This window comes from Teleopsis dalmanni, chromosome 2, assembly GCF_002237135.1.
Source record: "Teleopsis dalmanni isolate 2A chromosome 2, ASM223713v2, whole genome shotgun sequence".
NCBI classification, from domain to species: domain Eukaryota; kingdom Metazoa; phylum Arthropoda; class Insecta; order Diptera; family Diopsidae; genus Teleopsis; species Teleopsis dalmanni.
The window spans coordinates 181,282,512-181,289,731 of NC_051847.1; the positions used below are offsets into that span (position 1 = coordinate 181,282,512).

Consider the following 7,220-nt stretch of genomic DNA (forward strand, 5'->3'; position numbering starts at 1 on the left):
CAATAAAGGTTTTATTATGACATCTACTATTTAAAATACCTATTTCTGTTGTTGTTAATTTTATCATAGTTCCAGTTAGTTACTACAATGGTCAGATATAAAGGTTTTAAAGTAATGAATGAAATTAAAGTAATGAGCCCGAATGATGTAAGACGAGATTATATTAGAAATGAATTCGTATAATCTGTCTTAAAGCCGTTAGAATGTCATTTTTAAAAAAATATATCACATTTTATATAAAGGACGGTTTGAGGATCAGCAGAATAGGAATAATCCTAGCAAGGTACAATTTTGAGGTTTTTTACTTTTTATTATTGACTTTTTATAATATTTTTTCATAATATAATATATGTTATAATATTATTTTACAATATAATTTTTATAACACTGTTTAACATATATTATTTATAATATTTCCCTAGCGCATAAGCATCAAGTTAATTGAATATCTCTGTATAAAACAGATAGCTCATATTTAATCAAAGATGGTTTAATACCTCAACATAGTTGCAATAATCCTATCAAGATACGACTTTTCGATATTTCTTTTTTTTATTATTTACTGTAATAGTTTTTGCTTAGCTCAGAAGCATCGAATGCCCCTGTGGTTGATATCGTTTTCTTATCGCCATGTTACTATAACTCTTCTATATTCATCTTTATAGAAGTATAAGTTGTCTTGGTAGTTTGATTATAGCGATTATTTCCAATGGTTTTTTCTTTTTTAGAAAATGGAATATGATAAAAATTTATATTAAAGCGAGTTATGTTCGCACGTAGGGATATCGCATTTGACTTATGCTATTGTTGTCTGGTTGATAATTTATTAACAATATAAATAATCAAATAAGTGAAGACAAATTAAATGTTAATATTTTAATTAAAATAAACTACAATTTAATAATTAATTCTACTCTGCTGTATTAAAACAATTGTTGGCCATATTGAGTGCCCAGACCTATTGAAAAAGCAATTCCTGAATCATCTGGCAACATTGTCAAACTCAAAGTTAGTTACAAAAAGCAACTTTGAACAGCTATTCATCAACATTTATTTTTGCTTTTAATTAAAAATAAAAATGCAACAAAACAGTAAAAAAATAGTAAAAATAGAAGAGCAAAAAGTAATATATTTTTTCTAAATTTTAGCTAAAATAATACAAAAGTCAAAATGAAATAAATTCACTGAGGCATATATACGCACAAACATATATGCCTTCATCTATATACAAATGCATGTAGGCACAATCGTATACGCACATATATTTGCACTGAAGTATACGCATAAAGCACACGAATCCACACTGCAAGGATACGCAAGGATACGCATTGATATGTGAGTGTTGCAGCTGAAATCAGTGCATGCTGCTGTGTTGAGATTTGTTTCAGTATCTAAAATTTTTTTTATAAATTTGTTGCTTTGCTGCGTAGTTGCCTGATTAAAATTACGCATTTTGCCATATTGAAATAAAAAAATAACAAAACTGAAAAAATAAATAAAATAAAATGTATACTACGTACAATTGCAAGGATACGGGACGAAACTGTTTATTAGTATGAGTGGAAAGGTTACCTTGCTGACGATAGAACTCACTCACTTTGATACCTCAACCATGGTTTAACCATGGTACGGGTTGCTTGGTTTGTTGCTACTACATTCAACGCCAACATCAACAGCATCATCAGTGTCCTCGTCTCTCGTCCTGATTTATTTAACTAACTTGATGCATATCCGTTTTTAATTTATTATTAAAAAAAAAAGTTGAAATGCATAATGAAAAATAAAAACTGAATTACTAACAAAACAACACAAAAAACCTAATGAATAAATACAGAAATTTTTAGCTTACATCCTTGTGTCTCATATATCTAAATTGGTCTGCGAAGTTTTTTCGCAAACGCATACTTTTTATCAGGATTAAGTATATAATTTTTGTAAGGATGTTAGCAACTGTTACATATACATATTGCGTATGTAAGTTATGTATTCATGTCTGTGTCAGCCTGATTCCAACCTAAAAAGTGAGTCAAACCTCTATTTTATGTATGAGAAATTTTTGAAAACTGTATTTAATTAATGAAATTTACTAATTAAGTATATAAGACGGTTTTTCAAAACTTTTTCTCATAAATAGCTATAATGAGGATAACATAGTAGGTATAAAATACCTGTCGCCAAATCATGGTACCCTGAAAATTGTATTTATCCCAATTAAGTCATTCAAATATCAACCACAGAGATAAACATATTATTTAAACAATTGACCAAATAACCCGCCAAAAACATATAAATTTAAAATTCGGTACCTTATTATTAATTAACAACTACTCCAAAATTAAAACTTTTGTCATTAAAACAATAAAAAATAAAAATTTAATATAAGAATTTTGTTCTGGAAAATTAATATAATGGATTTTAGTTGATCAAAGTTTTCATTTTGTATCAAATTAGCTTAGTGTTACACTGGACATATGAGAACAATACAAATATTAGAAAGGTTCGAACAATAATGAAGAAGCAACAACAAAAATTTTAATCAATTAACTGAATCAAATTTTTGTTGTTGTTTCCTCATTATTGTTCGGACCCTTCTAAATTTTAAATAGTATCATTTCTCAAAATGATACTATTTATTATTAAAATAGTATAAAATATTATTAAAATTATTTTTACTACTAGAACATGATCCTGTTTCTAGCACCGATGTAACATGAACTAAATCTGAGTTATAGCTGACTATTATTATTTTAGAAGTACATAAATTAGCCAAAAGCAGTGAAATAAATTTCGGTATGAAAGAATAGTAATATATATGCTGTGCTCTATTAAGATTAGAGGATTACAGTTTATCATAAATGAACAGCAGGCTGATAAAGAAAAATCTACATAAGCAATATTACACAATATACTAATTCCTTGATTGCAAATTATTATTGATAACAAAATTTTGAATAATAACTAACATAGACCCGGGTCAATTATTCAGCATTCCGGGACTGTAAATACTTATTTTTTAAATAAAAGTATGTATACTACAATAAAATTATTTATAGAAATATTTAAACTATAATAAAATTCAGTATAAAGAAGAATATTATTTGTAGTGGCTGAATGTCGAGTTATTTTTATAGTAACTGAACAATACTTGACTAGAAAAATATTAGGAGTCTTCAGTTTTTAGTTCTATCTGTTTCTATATTCTATATTAGTTCTGTAACTTTTTATTTTATAGTTTCTAAATTATATATAAATTTTTAATTAATTTTTAATAACAATTGTTACAATAATTTGTGTATTGAATGATGTAGCGCTAAAATTTGGTTGTAAAAAAAAATTATACTATCAAATTAATATAACTAACATATTTTTTCAGGTGTATACGCATTTTTAAATTCGTTTTCATATATTTAAAAAAAAATATTTATATTTGTATTTGAACTAGTATTATATTTCAATATGTTTGCTTAACTAATAAAGCTTAAGTGCACTTAACGTTTACTAACAAACATACCTGCATATCCGTTACCAGGAAATGCGTATTACACTCGGTTGGATTCCATAGAACTCAAACTATGTAATAATTTTATAATTGATGATAACTAAACTAATGTTACGCATAACATATAAGAAGAAAAAAATTGTTATAGAACTAAACAAACTCATTGAGACCGAAGTTGTTATTGGGCTTTGAACTATTTTGTTATAGGCCAATTACTTACAAAATATCTCAACAATACACTTTTCTGTTGGAGCTGTTACCAGACTTGACTACGTAAGGAATGTTACTTAAATATTATTTTATATTGATTAAGTTAAAAAATTTCTAATAATGTGTAATAATAATAAATAAATATATTTAATAAATATATATTTTTTAAGCATGACACAAGTACACACAATTTCATTGTTAATATATTTAATAATATATTATTGTATGAAGTTGCTATCTGTTCTAGTTCTATTAAAAATATTTGTAACGATATCTAAATAAATAGCATAATGCACATTGAGTATTGTTGTTTTCCTTAGTTCTTAACATGCTATCATACTAACAACTAAAATTATAATAGGCTATTAATCTTAAGCGGATTCCAATTTATTGCCATAATAACCAAAATACTTAAAGATATTCCTAGCAGACCAGAACGATTCCCGAAATGATTCATCCACACAGCCACAACCACAACCCAGCCTTAAAACATGTCTTTTTAGTACACAGTACCCATTCAGCACTGTTGCCAAAGTGCTGAGTAGATTACGCCTTAGTTGAAGCAGTTGACTGGTAGGTTTCTTGTCTAGTTTAGACCAGGTCGATCTTGAGATGTTACAGAACCCTTCTATAACATCTCAAGTTTAACATCTCAGGAGTTTGTTTAGTTCTACTAAGGTATTTTTATTTGGTTGCCAGCTTAGCCGTTACAAACGAGATATAACTATTCGAGAAATTAATGTCAGAGAGCAGAGTGCTTGCTATGACAAACTCGTATGCCCTTCAGTTATCTGAGATGTCCCTGTATCCAGGTTCCCATGTGAGCTGAAGACTAATACAACTACCTATTTCGTTAAGAGAAGCCGGGCATTGCGATGTGTTAAGGATGTATCTCTCGCACTTGCCAGAGATTTGATAGCAGTTTGGCTGCTCGAGAAAATTACGATATTTACATCGCGGCTTTACATCGTAGCTAAACTCAATTTTGTTGCGTATTAAATCATCATTACTTCTTCCTAAAAGTTACTGCAATGGTTTGCTAGACGGAGCGAGATGCTAAGACCTAGTATATGGAAATGCTGACTTTTTATATATAGAACAGAGTTTTGCATGTGGAATTGGTAATTATAACATTATTGGTAACTAAGAATAGACTGTTTAGTAGACAATTTTTTGACTTATGTCGACTATGCAGCCTCTTTAACAAATATGCTCATAAGTGTATATCCTTCTAGTACACAGTGATTCGTCAGCACCGATACCTTTGTGTTAAGCATGTTTTTCCTTAGTTGATGCAGCTGAGTAATACGTATTTTTTGGCCAATTTTGAATAAGGTCTCGTTCTTTAACTTGACACCTTTCTTTATCATTAAATTTAACAACATCCTCAACATTTTTATATGTATATGGTACAGTAGTTACTTTCATTAAGGTGAATTACACCTTAAGTCTTAAGATTTTTTTACGCAAATATATCTAACTTCACTTTTACATACGTACCCTGTATATGTAGCTAAAGCTTTTGGTTTTTAAAATTATTTTTAATTTAAATTTTTTTTAAATTCTTTTAAATTTATTTTTATTTATTTATTTTTTTTTGCTGATAACTTCAATTAATGCAATTTGTTGTAAGTTAAATAAAATGAATAATAAAATGAATGCAACAAAAACTACAACAACAACAACAATATTACCGCAAGCAATGAAATGGTTAATATGTCTACTACTCCTCCCACTTACCCTTCTCGTTTTGAACAAAGAATAACAAAACTCGTAGTTGCATTAGGAATAGTAAATTTTTGTACGTAGCCAATAAATATACCAAAAGTTAAAATGGATAGTCAAAACGACAGACGGACGAGAACAAAGCGACAGACAGACTCTGTTTTGGTACTGATGCCATGCATAAGTAAAAAAAAAATTGAATTAAAACTTGCACATTTAAGCTGAAACTATTTACAAGTATTTATTCCTATCTGCAAAGTGGAATTTATAGTACGATTAATCGAAAAAAAACATTTCTTACATATGAACACCCCAAAAATACATGTAATAATGCACACATACATACACACGCTTGCCCGTGTATGTTTACATAAATGTATGTGCATTTAAATTTTTTGTATTAAGAAAAAATTCGTTAAATTAAAATGCGGAATACAAAATTACAGCATTGCCAATTGCGAGTTACAAAAGCAAAAATAACAAAAATAACAAAAACAACAAAAACAATAAAGCAAAAATAAGAACAACAACATTGAGAACAATTACAGCAGTAAAATAGCAGCCAGAACGACAATAAATCGTTTTCTAGGAAATCCAGTTTTGGTTTTTAACTTGAAAAATATCTGAAAAAAATTACATATTTAAACTGGATTTGAAAATGTGCTTTTTAAATCTGTTGTTTTTGTTGTTGCTGTTGTTGTTTTTGTTGTTATTATTATTTTTTGTTACAGCTAATGCTATTTGTTGCTGAAACAATTATAAGAGTAACAAAAATGCCAACACAAGTAAAGTGTTGTTGTTCTTTTTGTTGTTCTTTTTGTTGTTATTAGTGGCGGTGGCGATTGCGATTGTGATGATGATGGTGTTGCAGTTGATGAATATGGAACTTGGCTTTGACTTTGAGACATGACTTTGGCCTTACCGCAGCAAAGCTAAAGCAAAAGCCAAAGCCTATCTCAGTACCTCTATTCCATTACCGCATCGCATCCATATGTTGCTGTTGTATTTTTAATGTTCTTCTTGCTATAACTTTTTTGTCACTTCGCATTACATCACGAATGCATCAGATTCAGTGATGTTGCTTGCAACAACAACAAAAAATGTCATAAATAAATTGTATAGCAGAAGCAGCAATAGCAGGAACAGCAGCAGCGGCAGGAACAGCAGCAGCAGCAGCAGCATTATTGGCAGCGTAGTGAATTTTACGACAACAATAACAATAACAACAGGAGTTTGAGATACAGCAAAGGCAACAACAATTAACTAAAATTTTCATAGACAGACATTTCTGTCATTATTACAAACTTTTGTAGTCGCTAAATAAAATACCATAAATGGTCGACGTGATTTTAAGCTCAGTTGTTGCAACTGTTTTGTTGCGCTTGTTATGCGTGTATGTTCGCTGCTGTAACAACAAAGCAATAATAACAACAACATTACGAATATTAACAGCTAAAAAAGTGCATTTAAGAATTTCAAATGCTTTTCTTGGTAAATTAACTAAAAATGCTAAAAACGTTGTGTTTTTGTCTTTTGTGTCTTTAGCTTAAGAAAAGACAAAATGTTTAGAAAATAAAATAAAATTAGCAAAAATTCTAACTATCGGCAATATTGATCTGTAACACAACACTACGAATTTTAATATAGGCAATATATTGGTTGTATTCGGTCGCCTCGAAGCACAAAAAGTCTCTTACTAACGTCTTTAATTTGCAAGTAAAACAATGACACTACTCTCTTGCTCTAACAGACTAGTTATAAAGTCTCTTATTACCTTGCTAACGTC

General features: G+C 29.0%; 1 protein-coding gene across 1 annotated transcript in view; it reads left to right on the forward strand.

Annotated features, from left to right (window-relative positions):
• LOC119676300 overlaps nt 1-7,220 on the forward strand; it is a 34,175-nt gene that overhangs the window by 26,268 nt on the left and 687 nt on the right. The window lies entirely within an intron of this gene.